Source organism: Elaeis guineensis, chromosome 13 (genome assembly GCF_000442705.2).
Source record: "Elaeis guineensis isolate ETL-2024a chromosome 13, EG11, whole genome shotgun sequence".
Lineage (NCBI taxonomy): Eukaryota > Viridiplantae > Streptophyta > Magnoliopsida > Arecales > Arecaceae > Elaeis > Elaeis guineensis.
In genome coordinates this window covers 69725490-69744131 of record NC_026005.2, presented here as the reverse complement: position 1 = coordinate 69744131, position 18642 = coordinate 69725490, and the positions used below count along the sequence as shown (strand labels likewise).

The 18642-nt window shown below is 33.0% G+C and overlaps 1 pseudogene; it reads left to right on the top strand.

Annotated features, from left to right (window-relative positions):
- Positions 1 to 8638: 8638 nt before the first annotated feature.
- On the top strand, positions 8639 to 11102 carry LOC140853163 (uncharacterized; annotated as a pseudogene).
- The last annotated feature ends 7540 nt before the right edge of the window (positions 11103 to 18642 follow it).

Genomic DNA, 18642 nt, shown 5'->3' with positions numbered 1-18642 from the left:
GAAATCAAGATATTTTGCTCTATATCTTCTTTGTACAATAATTATATCTTACATGATCAGGGTTAAATATAAAAATCATAATATGAAAAATTACGGATAAATGATCCTAATAACAAAATCAGGATCTCTCCTAGGATTAACCAAAATTGGATTTGTCTAAGTATCTGGACCCTCGACTGGTCCACAAGACTTCTAGAGAGAAAATCCATGAAGAGAAAAAAATTTAAGAGAAAAAAGTGGAGAGAGAAAATAAGAGAGAATCTTCGTATCCTTAGATAAAGCAATCATGATCGAGATCATTAGCGGAATTCAGGGTGACTCAATATAGATTAACCATGATCGATGTTATAAATTTCAATATGGATCGGACCGGGATCTAATCTACTGCATGAATTTGGAGCAATCTCAGGTCATCATATTTTCATCTCAAGTTTATCTAGGTCTGTGATGCAGTTAGAAAGAGAAAGAGAGAGAGTAAAAAGACCCTAGAGAAGAAATTTTAGAGAGAAAGTAGAGAGAGGAGAGAGGAAAAGAGGAAGAGAGGAGAGAGAGAAAATTTTTCTTTCTTTTTTTTTTCTATTTTTCTCTTTTTTTTTTTTTCTTTTTTCTTTTCTTCTTCTTCTTCTTTCTTTCTTTTTCTTTTCTTCTTTCTCTTCCCAGCCGAATAGAAAATGGACCAAGGGGGACTCGGTGACTTGGCTCCGACGAGGGGCGGCGGCTTGGCAGATGTCCGACAGTGACGATCGATGTGGTGAGGCAAAGGATAGCCGGCGGCAAGGTTCGGCAGGCAAAAATCAAGAAAAATAAAAAAAATAGGGTACCGCCATTTTTTCTTTTGTTTTCTGATCATTGGCCGGTCACCGCGGCCAATACCTTCAGGAAAGAGAGATAAAGGGACGAGGATCCTATCCTAGGGTGAGACGCTGCAACCGATAGCACCGGTGGCCGAAAAAGAAAGGAAGGTGGCCCGACCGAACAGAGCAAAAAGGCCTTATGGTTTTGTGGATTTTCCGACAACCCGACGGCCGGCGAGGGTGGACAAAGCCATGGGAAGGAGGGAAGGAAGAGAGAAGGAGGGCGGGGCTTATCTTCGACTCCGATGATGTCTCCGGCGAGAATTTGAGATGAACACGATGAGGACATCCGCGGCTTCAATGAAAAAAATTGAGAAAAATAAGAGGGAGATCTGGTACTCGTCATGGCCAACCTTAGAGGAAAGAGAGGGGGTTTTTATAGGATGGAGGGAGGTCGAATCCCCCTCGATTCAACTTCTCTTTCGATGTATTTGAGTGGAGAAGACTCCCAGTGGGAGTCTTCTTCATTTGCTTCCCCTTTTTTTTTTTTCTTTTTTTTTTTTTTTTTTAGCTTTGATGGTTTGGGCTTGGTCCGGGGCCCAAACGGGCCGGGTATTACAATCACAGTTGTCCTAGTAGTTCATTATGTGAAAAGAAGTCATAACAATTTGGTCCAGGTAAATGATGTTTTCAAAGATCAGCAGATCATCAGGTTAAACTTTCATTTAGAGCCACCACCTGATTGACTGATTATAGTGAAAATGTCTGAGTTCCTATTCTGGAAATTATTGTATTATTTATTGTCATTTTGCTTTTCAGGCTCATTATTGGCTGCCATATCGCCTTTCTAAGCTCTTATGTCCTCTTATACTTTGCTTGTTTTGGATGTGTCTGAGCTACATGAAATCTTTTTTCTGCAGACAAGGAGCTTGATATAATTGAGATGGCTGTCCATGGGATGCAACTTGAAACACAGAACTATAAAGCAAAAAACTGTTGCGCAGAAGTGGAAAAATCATGCTTGTTCCAATAATGACAATATGAAATGGTGAATTGTTTCTCTAAACAATATTGTCCGGTCCTACAACCAGCATTAGTTTTGGATATTTGCAAGCTTGTAGACATTCCACAACACTGTGAAACAAGGCATTATGCTTTGGTTTTCAAACCATCTCACAACATCAAGTTTCTGCTCCAATGAAGGCCTGTCTTCCCTTCCACCTTCAGACACATTTCTGCAAGCCTAGCAACTGTTCTAAACTCTGCTTCCCTATCATCTTCCAGAACATAGGAATCTAGAATTTCAGACACAGAATTCTATCTCGACGAACCAATGAATCTATTACCAGACCACTGCTCTCACTGTTTTCTCTTCAGATTACATGATTCGTCCTGTTAGCAGCTCGGCAAGAGTGACCTGAAACCATAGGCAACCTTTTTAATTAATCGCCTTTTGTGGTAGAGCTCAGGATCCAGAACCCATATGTTCCTTGACAGCAGCAGATATGCATGTCCAATTGGGAGGAACAACTTTTAGAAGCACCAACGAGCATGCTAGATATGAAAACTTGCTACTGAAGCAGCAGAATGTAGATAGGACATGATCCAGCTTGAGAAGTGCTGGTCATCACGAAGATGGCATTTTTTTTGTTCTCTCTTTCTCTATGCACACACAAACATTCATAAAACAAATGCAACTGTGTACAAAGCAAGAAATCTAAATATATTTGTGTCCGAAACACTGTTCTGTTTGTAGAAACTATATATAAATGCTAACTGTGTAAAATTTAATGTCAAATGATCATCAAGCAAAAGACTATGTGTTAAGTTTCTTTATTCTGTTCTCAGATTTACACCAAAAATGTTGAAATGGGATGCTTATTATGTTAATTTCATTATTATGGTGAATGGGTATCACTATCCTATCTATTTTTCATGATTGCTGAAACAAAAATATTAATATATTATAATTGCTAGCATCCAAGCTTGTAGGATTAAATTAATTACATCCCGATAAACAAATTAAATTAGTTGATAGAATAGGCCAACTATGATGGATAAGTATGATCTTCAAATATAAAACTAAAAAGATAATACATTTTAGTAGATAACCTAAAAAAAGAAGTAATATCCTGAAGAGATGGGTGGCAACCAACTATGGGCCAAAAAAAAAAAAAATCTATATAATGTCATGTGGCTTACATTGCAGTAGTCTGACAGAACAGATTGATTGTCTTTCAACACAAGAATTTATAGGCCAAATTTACAATTGGAGTTTTAAATTCGAATTGCCATCATATATAGAATGCTCTCAGAAATGAAGAGCCTGAATTGAAGCATGGGCCCTGTCATCATCCATGTTGCATGCTCTGAGCTCCTAGCTTTTACTGTTGATTCAGTTCTGTCACATGCTCATGAACTGCGGTGCTTCTCTTCGAATGGTGTTGTCCGGCCCTCGCCCAGAATATCCCATCAAATGAAAGCTATCGACATCTCCTCCCTATCTTTAAAAGGTGACCTGCACGAAAGAAGGTCTATCTCACGCGCCGCCACCACATGCTCCCATTTGTTTTTTTTTTTTTTTCCTGAAGAGCCAGAGGGAAAGGGAAATTCCCTCGAAGTTCATTCATTGAATAGAAGTTTACAAGCTTCTAGGACGATGAGTCCTAGAAGGAAGAAGTGAAGAGGGATGTGAATCCATGAAGCTGAAGGGAGTGTTACAGTGGATACAACAGTATTAGATATAATTACAATGAACTTATGGGTGATCAATATGCATACAATATGAGTAGTTTTCAGAGCAACTGCATCAACAGTGAATCATCCTAAATGGTTACTTCTCCATTCAAGGTGCAAAATAGTGATCTTTTTCTTTCGTCTAAACTGTGTTAAACCGTACCGTCTTCATCATTCCTCTCAGCATGGTTGCCACCATGAGTTTGTTGTGTTACTCGTACCTGAAGATGTGAGTGCAGTCGTTCCAATTCAGCACTCGTATTCGATTTGTTTGCCTTTCTATGTTTGGCGATTGATGACCATTCTATGAATATCAGGACTGTTTTTTTTCATTATTTCTGTTGCCGAGAAAGCTTCAAAATGAAACGTTCGATTGTTTCGTTCTTTCCATATCATCCAATCTGCAGTTATCAGAAAGGATATTGCGAGTTTACCTTGAATCTTATTTGGGAAACGCAGGTACCATTCCTCCCAAATTTGAGTGAAGTTTTGTGGCAAATCCGGGAGTTGAAGGCCGGCTGTTGCAAGTGTCCACACCCTTCTGAAGAAGCAACAATTTAGCATCAAATGGTTCACTGTTTCATTGAACTTATGGCAGAGCTTACACAACGGATCCACCTGCATTCCTTTTTTAACGAGGTTTTCAGTTGTGAGGATCTTGTTAAAATGAGCTAACCATCCAAAAATCTTAACTTTTTTTCAGGAAGAGGCAGTTTCCAAATGATCTTTCCAATAGCATGATGCATTCCACCATTGATGAGAAAATTATAGCAATTTTTAACAGAGAATTTGATGCACAATCCCACTTCCAGAGTCTTTGATCCTCCACATTTACTAGACTAGTATTTGAGATAAAACCATGTATTTTCCGAAGGTCTTCAATGGCTGCAAAACTTAGGGGATGTCTGAAACTTTTTGACCAATAGTTGCCAGAAAGAAATTCAGCCACAGTGATCCTTGGGTGCTTGGCGAAAGGAAAGAGATCCGGTAATTCCTGGTTTAGAGTCCGTAATGGTATCCAGGTGTCAAACCAAAATGAAGTTGAATTCCCATTACCTAATCTTAGGAAAGTGCATTCTTGGAAAACCTGTCCAAGCTTAGTAATCCCCTTCCAGAATGGAGAAGCCACTCTTGCCTGCATATTGAACGCACAATGTCCGCTCTATTGCCTGCCCAGTGCTTAAGCCGGTCATCAGATTATTCTTTGCAGCATAGGAGAGGATTATGCTTAATAAATCGGCGATTAGGATGAAAAGCATCGGTGAAAGTGGGTTGCCTTGTCTGGTCCATTTTTGCATCTAAAATGCTTTCCAACTTCACATTGATAACGAGTGAGGAAGTGTTACAAGCGAGCAGTGAGAGAATCCATCAACGCCATTTAGATCGAAATCTTCTTTTCAGAAGTAATTGACATAGAAATTGCCAGGAAACCTTGCCGAATGCTTTTTCAAAATCTACTTGGCATGAAAATCCTTTCTCTTTGTTTCTCTTGCAAAATGAGATGATCTCTGTCGCAGTGATATAACTCTCTTGAATCATTCGATTTTTGATGAAGGCCGACTGTGTCTCTGCCACCAACATCTGTTGTTCCTCAAATGCCTCCTCTAGCTTCTACGTCAGTATCATATTTTTCTCTCTCTTTCTCTCTTTCTTTCTTTCTTGGTAGTCTAGATGAATACATAGTTCTAATGCACATTTCATGGAATAAGTTAAAAACAAGATTTAGCAATGACTCTTTTCTTCTTCTTCTTCTTCTTCTTCTTCTTCTTCTTCTTCTTCTTCTTTTTTTTTTTGATTGAAAGGAGGTGGTAACCACCAATTTTATTAAGGTCTAGCAAAGACCTTAGGTGATGAAAGGTCCACGTCCTATCTATATTGCAGAGATGTCTTGTATTAATTAGATTAGCACCGGCCTAGAGATAATAGGAGCCTTTCTAGCTTGTTGGGCAGAGTGTAGCATAGATATGTTATCTTTGAAGTGAGAGAACTTTCTAAATTTTTTTTTTCTCTTGTACTCTGTAATCTCCATAATTTAAATAGTAAAATTTTCCGTCTTTTCCATCCAGGATTTTTTTCTTATTTTAAAAATTTTTCACGTAGATCCTATATATTTGCATTGTTCTTTGCCTCTTCGATTTCTTGTTTATTGATATCTTGGTACAACGTATATCATGTCTGAAACAATGTTTGCCATCAGCAGCAAAGATATTTGAGTCAAAATTCTTTCTATTTTGGAGTTAAACTAGAGAGATGGAGTCTCTAGTCATGTCCTTTTTAAGTATTTCATGTTTTTTTTTGGTAAGAATTTTAAGTATTTCAAGTATTTCATGGTTGATGGGTGTTCATTTCATGCACTAGAATTTTTCCAATCCCCGAGCCATAAAAGGATCCAAACTCTACTCATACTTACCACATGCGCACAAAGGTTCCATGGCCGTAGCACTTTGATTTGGGAGTTGAGGTAGAAAATTATAAAGCAATGAATAGATGTCACTGTCATGCCTCAGATATAGAGATATAGCACCATTACACTATCATGAGGTATCACTCACGATGACATGAAGCCAATAATCATGATGGCTTATAAAAAAATTTAATCCTACAAAATATAATAATAATTATCCAAAATCTTTCATCTAAATAAAAAACAAGTTGCTACTAAGGAGCTTCTAAATCCAAAATTCTTATATATTAAAAAATCTATATTTCAAAATTGTATTAAATTATAAATAAATTTATAATAACTAATAAACTAAAATTTTGCTAAGAAGTCTCTTAGTACGAACTTCAAGCTTGGATTATCTTCCACTTCTATTTTTTTTTATCTAAAAAAATTAAAAAAGAAGATATGCGATATTCACAGCTCGGTAAGTAAATCTTATACTATCTTATTAGAACAAATATAATAATTTATATGAATTAAAGCATCATCTAGAGAAAATAATAATTACTGCAAAGTAAAAATATTTTACAATGCCGTAAGATGAAGTTATAAAGCTAACATGCATAAATCATGAATATTTTATAAATATGGTTTCAAGCATATTACATAAATAAAGTCATAAATATTTTATCATTTTGCCATTTTATAATTGACAATAATTCTCTCAAACTAAATATTAAAGTCATCTTATACTTAATATATAATTATAGTCAATATTATTCCAACTATTATAACCTACTAGGACTCATATACCAAGCTACTATAATCCACTAATAAGAATCATATATTAAGATACTATAACACACTAGTGAGGGCCATATGCTAAGCTATTATAACCTATCGACAAGAGAACTTATTGGCGAGGACCGTGTGCCATGCTTTTGTAATCCACCAGCAAAGATTGTATACCTACTAGCGAGGGCCGTATGCAAACTACAATAAACTATCGACAGGGATTGTATGCTAAGCTACCATAACTCACTGGCAAACCAACTATTAGACCCACTATCAGAGCATATACAACTATTTGAGAGTTTATAATCATATTTTCCAAATCATATTTTCTTGAAATATATATTCTTCTATCATATACATAAATAAATAAATAAATAATTTGAAAGACATTAAATGGCTTTACAAAGATTATAGTCCATAAATAAATCATAGATAGTAAAATAGTTATGCAATTATTATTTCCATAATAACATGTGAAGAATTCTATTAATATTAAAATATTTATGGAACCATTCTTTAATGATAAGTTTTGAGTTTCGTAATATCATATATTTGATTCTTAATTCTAAGAAAAATATAAAATAATTTTTTCATGATAGAATAATCAATGGTTTGAAAACTAATAAGGAGCATCAGGATTACTCACCTCTTTTCGCTTTGAATCCTTGAAATTCAACGATGTGAATAATCTGAACCCATTCAAAGCTATTAAAATCCATAATCAACAACTTCAAGGAATAGCTTATGACTACCCTTCTTTAAATAATTTTATCTTTCACGATCAAGTTTGGCGAGCATAACTATTTCTTATTATATCCGCATTTAAATGATATATATTCGGCACGTATACTAGCTTAGCTTTACTACTCCAACAACAGCAGTCCAAATGATTTGATTGGTTCTTTAGTTCCAGAAAGGGGTCAAGTTTGCATTCCTGCCCTGTAAGCATCAAGCCATTATGTGCCCAACAAATTGTTGTTTGAAATCTTGCGTGCATGCGCAAACAAATATTTTTTTTTCATTTCATTAAAAAAAAAAGTAAGAAAACAGTGGACCCTACAAGAATGGTACCACAATTAAGTTGATGCCTGAAGTTTGAAGGAGACAAGCCAGTGAGGCTTCTAAACTCTTAATGGCACCGGATGGTGCATACGTAAGAGATCGCCAATAATTTTTTTTTTAATTTCATAGAAAACCATCTTTTGATTCAATCTCAAGGGCTAAAAAAAAACTTTTAATTAAAAAAATTAAAAAAAAAGAGATAAAAATATATTACATATTATGTTTTATTATATAATAATTTCTTTTAAAAAAAACGATCGCCTCTCGGAAAATGAGGGAAAACTTAAAATTTTTGGATATCTAATTATCGATCCCTCAATGCCATTCTAACATAAATTCTCTGTTGATCAAAACTATAACTTTTGGTCCCTATTTAATAACACATCAGTTGATTTTAAAAAATATCAAAAATACCTTTTTACATCTATTTTATAAAATGACCCTGATTCCATACTTTATAACATGTTTCTCTATTTTTTTTGGAAGAAACAGTAGAAGGCTGTTTTTTGAGAGATTTTCTATTTGTCCTTGCCCTTCCAAATTTGGCAAAACTCAGATCTAAATATTTTGATATGGATATTTATTTTTTGAGAGATTTGCTGCCCATTATGACCTTCTCAAATTGCTTTGGACATTGGTCAAGTTTTGAGGGTTTTTCTGTTCATTTTGGCCTTCCCAAATTCTATTGTTCTTAAGTCAGAATATTTTGATACAAACATCAGATTATAAGGAATTTCATTTAAGTTTTTCAGAGATTTTATTCTTTATTATTATCGAAGGGATTTAAAGGAGCTCATCTAGCATTTTAAACAATTTCATCAAGCTTTCTAATTGTCATGAATTTAAGAATATCAAAAATTTAATTTTCATGCCTGTGTGCTCTTATGGTAGTGAGAGCTACATTATTTTAATTTCACAAGACTCAACCCTTGATTACATTGTCAATGAAATAGTAAAAAAATAAAAGCATCTATCCCCTGCAATGATAGAAATCAAATTCTATATTTCTAATAATTCAAAAATGCTGGTTAGGCTCATGGTGGATAAGGATGTTAGGAATATGTATGAAATACATTTGAAGTTAAAAACTATAATAATTTGAGATGTTTGTATCTCATTGTGTATCCTTGACTTAATCTCCTAAAGTGGTAATCAATATGAGATAATGCAGAATTTAATTACAAGTTATATATCTATTTTTATTTTTAATTAGTTGTTTTGTGCATTTATATGTAGTTGCAGTATGAATACAGTACTTATGATATATGTAATAGTTCAAAATTGATTAGTAATATAATGAAAGAATAATCCTTTTATATTGTAGGGATAGTGGTCCAATCCATAATGCTGAACATACAAATTATTGCAAAAATGATAAAATGGTTGATTCATCTCGTTTTTCATTATTTGCTAGCTCGAGTAATTTCATTGGAGTTGTCAAAGAAACAAGAGCTGTAATTAAAAATGAATCAAGTCAAAGAAATACGTTGGATGCTTGGAAGAGCTGTATAGAGAGTAGAGGTCAAGAATTTAAGAATGTTGAAATCCTTCGTGCTATAATTCATAAGTTCTGCATTGCAAATTGTGAAGATTTTATGTTTGTCAAGAATGATCGTGTGTGTGTGTGACCGTAAAGTGTGCATATAATGGATGTGAATGGTGCATTCATGCTTCTCATTTTGGGAATCAAAATAGATTTACAATTAAAATCATGAATAATGAACATACATGCAGAGTAGGATTACAAAATTGATATCATCCCAAGACTTTGAAATATTGGATTTCAAATATTGTCAAGGAGAAACTTCAAGATATGCCTTTATATATAGGTCGACTGATATTGTAAAAGATATTCATCATGAATATAGTGTGGAATTGTTATATCATCAAGCATGGCATGAAAAAGAGGTTGCTATTAAGGAGATATGGTGAGAGGTTAGTATCGTATAAAAGGATATGATGGTATTGTGATGCCATTCTATAGACCAACCCCGGCAGCATAGCGGTGTACAAATCATTAAAGATCGATTTAAATGTTTATTCATTTTATCTAAAACTTCAATCAATGGTTTCATAAAAGGTTAATATAGACCTCTGATATTCATGAATGCAACATTTTTTAAGCATAAGGATGGAGAAATTTTACTTAGTGCTATAGGCAAAGATGCGAATGATGATATATTCCCCATTGCATATGCTATGTTGATATAGAAAATGATGATAATTGGGATTGATTTTATCGGATATTGAAAAAAATCTTAAAGTCTTGTGTTGGCTATCATGGGCATCATTTTATCATTATGACAAATAGGCATCAAAGACTTATAAAAATAGTGCCGAAATATTTTATTGGTAGGTACCACTCATATTGCATCTACCATGTCAAAGATAATTACAAAAATCAGATATGCATCATATTCTTCTAAATTTTTAAGTTACATCTTCAAAATATCTAGTTTTATTAAGTCATTGCTATCCTTTCGTTGTTGTACATGCAGATGCTTGTCCATTATTGTGCAACTGAAAGAAAGAGATTGGTTAATTTATTAAATACTGCTGCATATACTCCAAACCTAAATATTTTTCAAAAAATTAATCAGCAAACTTCTAACAGTAGCTCCAACAACAAGTAACTTTATGATGCATGCAAAGCCAGAGCATTAGGCAAATGCAGTCTTTCTAGATCCACGTTGGGGTATCATGACATTTAATGTGGCAGAGTATTTCAATAGTTGGATTCCGGAGGCTTGGCATCTTTTCATTCCTCAGATGGTTGATCATATAAGACTCCAAATTATGGAATTGATGTATGATCAACAGATTTGAAGTTACAATATGCAAACCCATCTTTGCCCCAATCCAAAAAAGATATTACAAAAAAATATAGAAGAAGGTCGAAGGTTATTCATCTTTGTATCAAGCATCATGATTTACGATGTAAAGGATACAAAGTATTCATGTAAGGTTGACCTACAGAAATATACTTGCTCTTGTGGTAAATAACGAATCTCTCGGATGCCATGTAAGCATATATGTGCATGCATTGAGAAGGCTGGTAGATCTTTGTATCACTTCACTAATAATTATTTTGAGACTGACATGTATAGAGCAGTATATGCAAAATCTATCAATCCAATTTTAGATATTGAGATGATCCAGAGTGTCTCAGATAAGATATATATTTTACCTCCTATCATCAAGACTTGTTTTGACAGGTCTAGGAAGAAGAGAAGAGCTAGGTGGATTCATCAAGAATTCTGAAATATGGATGATGTGGAAAAGACGAACACAATAAAAGAACTTATACTGAGATTAATATCGTACATAATTAATTAATATCATACACAATTAATTTAACACTACACATAGTTAAATAAACTTTACATATAGTTAAATTAATACTACATATAGTTAAATTAATATGGTACACAGTTAATTTAACATGATATATAGTTAACTAAATATGGTACATAGTTAAATTAATATGGTATATAGTTAAACTAATCCTGGACATAGTTAAATTAACATCATACATAGTTAAGTTAACATTGCACATAATTAAATACACCCTGCACATAGTTAAATTAATACCGCATACAGTTAAATTAACATACTATATGGTTAATTTAATATAGTACATATTTAACTAAATATGGTATATAGTTAAATTAACATGATACAGTTAAATTAATATGGGATACAATTAAATAAATCCTGCACATACTTAAATTAACATCGTATATAGTTAAATTAACACTACACATAGTTAAATGAACTTTGCATATAGTTAAATTAATACTACACACAAATAAATTAATATGGTATATAATTAATTTATGTAGTACATAATTAAGTAAATATGATATATAGTTAAATTAATATGGTATACAGTTAAATTAACATGGTATATAGTTATTTTTGAAAAAGAGTCATTGGCACGCTATTTTTGGCCTGGCACACTATAGGGGTTAAAGAGGATGCAACCTAGCTAAAACTAAACCCTGCCTTAAACTAGTTTCCCTGAGAATGCAACCTAAGATCCTTTCTTTTGTTATGTATCTCCTTTTATTATGGATGGTTTATATAACTAAATGCAAGAAATAAGTTTTCTATGATTGAAACCTAGGATTTAAGGAGAGTTTCAGATGAGTATTAGCAGAGTATCATGGGAAGAGTAGTAGTAGCAGCAAGAGAAAGCAACCAAGTATTTCACATCCTTACATGATCTTCATCACGAAATATCACTAACATGGTACAATATCTAAGGTAGGGAAGTTATGAGCCAAAAGGTAATAAATAGTTGCTAGCAGTTGGCCTTAACTAAATTTCTCCAAGATAGTTCTACATAATCAAGTTGGCTTTTCCTTAATTTATTGGTGCTTAATCTTATAGATAGAAATTTTCATAAACTTGTGTTGAGGTAGATCCAAGATATATGAATGCAAAGCAAAGAGTATCATGACATGCAGTTGAAGTATTATGACATGCAGTTGACGTATCGCGACACACAGATGAAGCATTATGGCATGCAGTGGAAGTATCTCGGCACATACATATATACACACACATACATATATACATATACATACGCACACACAGACACACACACACACACACACTAACATTTGGCAATGAGAAGTTTGAAACTATCGAACTAGAATATAATATCAATTACTTATATGAAGAAGCTAAAAGTTTCATCTTTAGACAGATAAGAATTGAACTTAAACAGAATTACCATTAGCACCGGCATACATAGGTAGAGTAGTTTAGTCAGTATATAATTAAAATAATTTGGTGCACATTGAATGTTACATGGTTAACAATTATATTGCCTCACATACACAGTGAATATAAAATTAGCTTGGTGCATATTCGAACATGCCATATAGCAGTTAAATTTTGGATGATATTAAATATAAAATATGTATCAATCAGTACAAGGATGGAATTTATAATTGATATAAATTATGAAGATTATTTACATAACCATTATGTCCTAATCTTTGGTCCTAAGCATCTTCTTCTCATACCATGATCAAAATTTTTTATACTGCACACAATATCCATGAAACAAAATATTTTCCGCAACCCAACTCCTATAAAATGCCGCATCCTTAAAATCATCATGCAATGATCTTGAGCTATCTCTTATGAGGATCTTTGCAAACATCAGCATATGTACTTCACAATCTACAGTATCATAGCTCCACTACAGACAATCATGAACATATCGAACTTAGCTTTAAAAATATTGAATTCTACTCTAACAACAAAAAATGCATGAACATTGCTACACATATATGGTAAGAAACACAATATATTACTTATAGATGTTGTTACAAATAAAAGCAACACAAAGTATCAATTAATATTACACACATATTTATTGGCATCATCTAATACATTGAAGCTCCACATCGAGTTATAGCAGTCAAAGCATCACTCCTTCAAATCCAAAATTAGGAGATACCAATATCAAGATGTGTTCATCAAGATGAACAAATATCTACAATGCTCAAGATATGATAATCGGATATCAGCCATCCATTTCTGAATATTTAGTTGTGCTAAATCTATGATCTGATTGGTGACTTCGGGGTCACTAAGGTGACCCCTGAAAGGCATTGAAGTACAACAATCTACACCAAAAAAGAAAAGAAGAAGAGTAAGTCGTAACATCTGTTAGTTAAAAATAAAATGCATGCTTCTAATAAATTTCATACTTATATCTCACAGCATAAAACAAAGCATCATTCTCCACAGGCTCCCTATATTCTATATGGAATAGCTCCATTATATGGAAGTATACATTAATGAGCTGTACAAAATCCAAAAAAAAATTATTAAGACTAAAACAAAAAAAAATAGTGGATGTATCTTGATCAGTCCCTAGCATGTAATCCATACATCACTTCATAGTGGCCCATCATAAAGGAGCTGATCCAATGCATAACATGTGCAAGAAGGTTTAGATGTATCTTGATCCACCCAGATAGTCTCACTACATAAAATATATAGGTATTAACAAAAAAAAACTCATTATGTAAAATAAGATAGAGAAAAATAAGTATATAAAATTAACTTACTCAGAGTGATCACCATCGACATAGAAATCAACTGATGCTTCAAGAAATGATGGAAGTATACCTTTCTCCTTCCTGTAATAGGTAAACCTTCGTGCCAATTGTATTGGCTTATCCGACAGCACCAATGTTTCAATATCTATAACTGTAGTAGAATCTCAATATGCTAAAATATAATACAAAGAAAAAGATGGGTGCATCAATTTTGAGTAAGTATATTGAATGTTTATGTCATACAAGCACACGATATAAAGACAAAAACTGTCACAGTGATTTAATAATTAATACATAAAATAATTTCTAAACCTCTTTAGAGGGGATGGTGTTGAATGTTGACATCACATGGTGATAGGTGTGCATACAGAAATTTTAAAAATTTTAAATTAGACAGAGATCACAGCAGAATAGAAATTTCATATCTGAATTTTCAACATTGTTCTAGAACAACCATTTGGTATAATTTTTAACCGTTATGCTAGGATAATCTTATATCAGAATAATTTAAAATTTAGATCAATAATTAGACCTAATCTAACTAGCATGCATAAAGAGATCACATCTCAAATAAAATATCAGACATCAATATTAAATACAAGATTAAAGATCCAGAAGGGAATATGAATTTATACCTTTGTGTGGGTAGATCTTCACTACGATCTGATGGTCCATAGATGTCTTTGAGGTTTCGTCGTAGCCACATAAGTATCCGATCTCTACACATATCCATTGAGGCTGATCTGATTAAAAGAACTCGATCTCATTGGGGTGCTAGCTTCCTTACAAAGATTACTCTTTGGATTATCGAATCAGCTTGATCTTTTGATTCTTTTCTCAATAGAATCAAATAGATCTATAAAAAAAATTAAAATCTGATTAAATCTGATTTTTTTTTACTTTTTTCTTCTCAAAAAAAAATCAAGATCTACAAAAGAAGATAAGAGATTAGATCTCTTGTTCTTCTTTCTTGTCCAACCCTTAGACTAGATTTGAGGAGAGAAAAAGGAGAATCGTCTCTCTCATGGATCAAGAAAAATAAATCAGATCAAATCTGATTTTAGTGTCCAACTCTTAGATATTTTTGAGAGAGAGAAAGAAGGAGACATGTCAAACCTTTAGACAAAGGAGAGAGAGAGGGAGTTACCTCTAACAACCAACTTTTATTGTAAGAAAGAAGAGATATGAAGAGGAGGCAAGCACTTTTTCTCACATTGAACAACCTCACGCCACAAGCCTTGAGCGTCCATCCTTTCTCCATGCCAACCTCCATCTTTTGGGGCATCCACAAGTTGATCTTATCAATAGGGAGGCGCCATAGTTCAAAACTAGGGTTTGTTGAAGATAGAGCTTGAGTGGAAAAAGACTGCTCCTTAGTTGTGCCGTCCACTCCCTTATCCTTATTTTTCTCCACTCCTCAACTCCCACACCCTCTTTATTTTAACGTGAAAACATTATGAAAATCAAGTGGGGCATGGACTCCTCTTTGGACTTGGATCCTATCCTAGTCCAAGTCAAATAATTGGATAAGATTAGGTCAAATCCAATCTAAATAGGTTTACATCAATTATTTATTAAATCTAATCTCATTAGATTAATAAACCTAGTTTGAATCAAATTTAAAATACATCTAATCAAATTAAATTTGATTTAATTTGATTAGAATCTAATCTTAATATTTAATCAAATCAAATAATATACAATAATTATAATTTAGCCCTCCTTTAACTTACTAACTTTTAGTAAGTCCCTTATGTAACTTTTATATTTTAATCCAATCATCAATCAAATTGATAATTAAGATCATTTATAATTTATGATTCAAAATCATGATTAAATGATTCGATTAGTCAATACCTCTTTTATATGTGATCTTATAGGTTCTATTCTGTCTAGTAGTAAAAAATATTTTGATCTTCATTAAAATATCATTGAAACTCTTTTCAATGGATTAGAATAATTTTAACTCATCAATCAAGAATTATTGACCATCAAAATAATTCTTATTGATCTTACAATCCATCAATAATGCTTAGCTAGCAATATATAATGGCAATCCAGTAGAACAAAAATATGAACATCTAGATATAGTTATCATGTGATTTAGTTCTTCTATCGTGAGTCCTGACATGATGAAGGTTATGAAAAATTCGTTAAACTCTATCGTCTGTCATATATAAGACTTACTCGATTTGAGTCATTTGTAAAATCTGATGAAAACTCTTTTTCATCATTCATTCTGCCCTGACTAAGGTCTTCAGAACTCAATCTCATAAATCATATAGGACTATCCTTAACTACTAAGGTTGATAGATCTCATCTAGATGCACATCCTATTCTTACAATAAATCTATTACAGCCAACATATATCTCAAAATTTCATATGGCTAGAAGATTGAGTTATGGTATAGTCAAACTACAGCAACCTCATTATGAACAGCTGAGGTACCGTAGGTCTAAGAACTAATCACACTACTCCAGCATCGAGAAAGTTACTGATGAGTGAGTAGATATCCAAGCAACTTCTCGTACTAATCATGCTCATTACCTTTATTCTCTAAAGACCATATACACTCTCACTCCAGTATCCCTATACTGTAGACTCGAGACTCATCTATCCTAAGAAAAATGATCCATGCACCAATCTTACCGGATTAATCACCATCCATATAATGATCCTTTGATCGAAAGTAATTTGAGAATTAACCATCAATGACACATGCCTCAAATTTTTAACTCTTGAGAGTATGTATCATCATCTTATTAATTCTCTAGATGATTCATGGACACATATACTTTGAGCCTTTTAGCACCTCCTCTATGCACATTTTCTATGAAAGATTTAGCATCCCCTTAGGTCTATCTCATAGACCTAAATCTATCTCAAAAATCTTTATTGGATGCTTCTCGAGATCCTTCATAAAGAATTTATTTAGACAACTAAATTTTAAGCCAATGTCAGCATAGGAATAATTTTTTAATCAGAAAGATGTCATCTATATACAATACGAAGATCGTGACAATACTCCCACTGACCTTCTTATAAACACATATTTCACTCATGGAATATTTCATCACATCAAATTCATGTTCCTTATCTCCTTCAAGGAATATTTCCTCTAGTCCTCCATCAAAATACCTAAGTGTTTTTTCGTAAGATAGGAGATTATGAGATGAAAAAACTATATATACTGGCTCAATATGAATAGATTCTATAAGCAATATGAGTCGTTGCTCTGAAGAGATTTTCTCTTTTGAAATCAATCTTCCTCCCATTATTCCATCTTGGACAACTATTTTCCAAGAGAATAGCATATAGGTTACAATCACATGGTAATCTTCTAAAAAAAATTAGTATTCCTAAAATTCTTTAGGATACTAGAAAAATGAGTCTCACATATCTAACCTCTAACTTGATCCATATGTCAATACTTGACATGGGTCGAACATCCTAAACATGCCACATCTCATATGACATGATAGGAAAGACTTAGAAAAACTCTTATTTATTAAGTAAAGCTCATTTCTAAACAAATTAAAAAAAATAGTGATGCTCATCATGGATCAAACTATATCGAATAGAGTTTTTTTCTACTCTTGACATCTCATCAAGTTGAGGTGCACCAAGAGGAGTCCATTATGAGACTATATCATTTTTTTGAGATAGGCTAGAAATTCCACCAAGACATACACCTCTTCGATCTCAACAAAAAATTTAAAAATTTTTTAATTTATTTTTTTTATTTATATCTGAATTCTTTAAAATTTTTAAAATTTCAATTTGTGTCTCACATATATATCCATACCGTAAAAATCACTGACATAAGTAATAAAGTAAAGAGAATCATCTACGGCCAGCTCATCTACTAGGCTGCATACATCAAAATACATTAAGATAAGTATATTAGTGGTCCTCACCTCATATCCTATAATGGGTGGTTTGCCATCTTTTCTTGAAGGTAGAATCCATAAATCGAAAATGACTAGAGAGTCGATGAGCCTAGGAGCTCATATTTTTTAATTTATTTATTCTATCCTCTCCAATATGATCAAATCTGAGGTACCACATATACTTCGGATATATCTCATCTATAAATCTCTCAAATCCTATGACATTCACTATCTACTGAGATACTAATATCAAACAGATCCAACATACCTTCTAAAGGTATGTCCCTTATCCATTTCTCTAAGTTCTTTAGGTATACAGGAATCCTTCCTCTTGAACTCTTCATGGTTTCATCGGTAGTCACCAACTCAACCAAGATGCAATCAATTTTATTCATGTGGTAATTTACTATAAGCTTCTATATGAATTGGTAAGAGATTGTAGGATCAAATCTATTCATAATTCTTTATGCTTGGACATACTAAGCTTCTTAAGCTCATCCAAGTCTTTAATCATTATCAAATAATGATTATAAACTGTTTGCTCTTTGATCAATGTCAGATGTTTGGTGACATATGATATCCTAGTTAGCTCAACTTCTTAAAATTTAAAATTATTTTAGATTTCTAAGTCAGTCTTTATAACTTAATCGATTAGTCAATAGGTTTTAAGTTTATGAGAATTGAAAGTCGATTTTTAATTCTATCAGAGAGTAGAGATTCTAGTTAAATGTTTGTACTCAATTTTAAATTTACTCTATGAACTTTTAAAATAAATATGCTTCTACTATTTTTTCAAATTCTTTACACTCCTCGGGTAGAGAGACGAAAATCCTTTGCGACAAAGATTTCTAGTGGATACCGTGGTCCTACCAATTAGCATACCACCTCACCTAATAGTTAT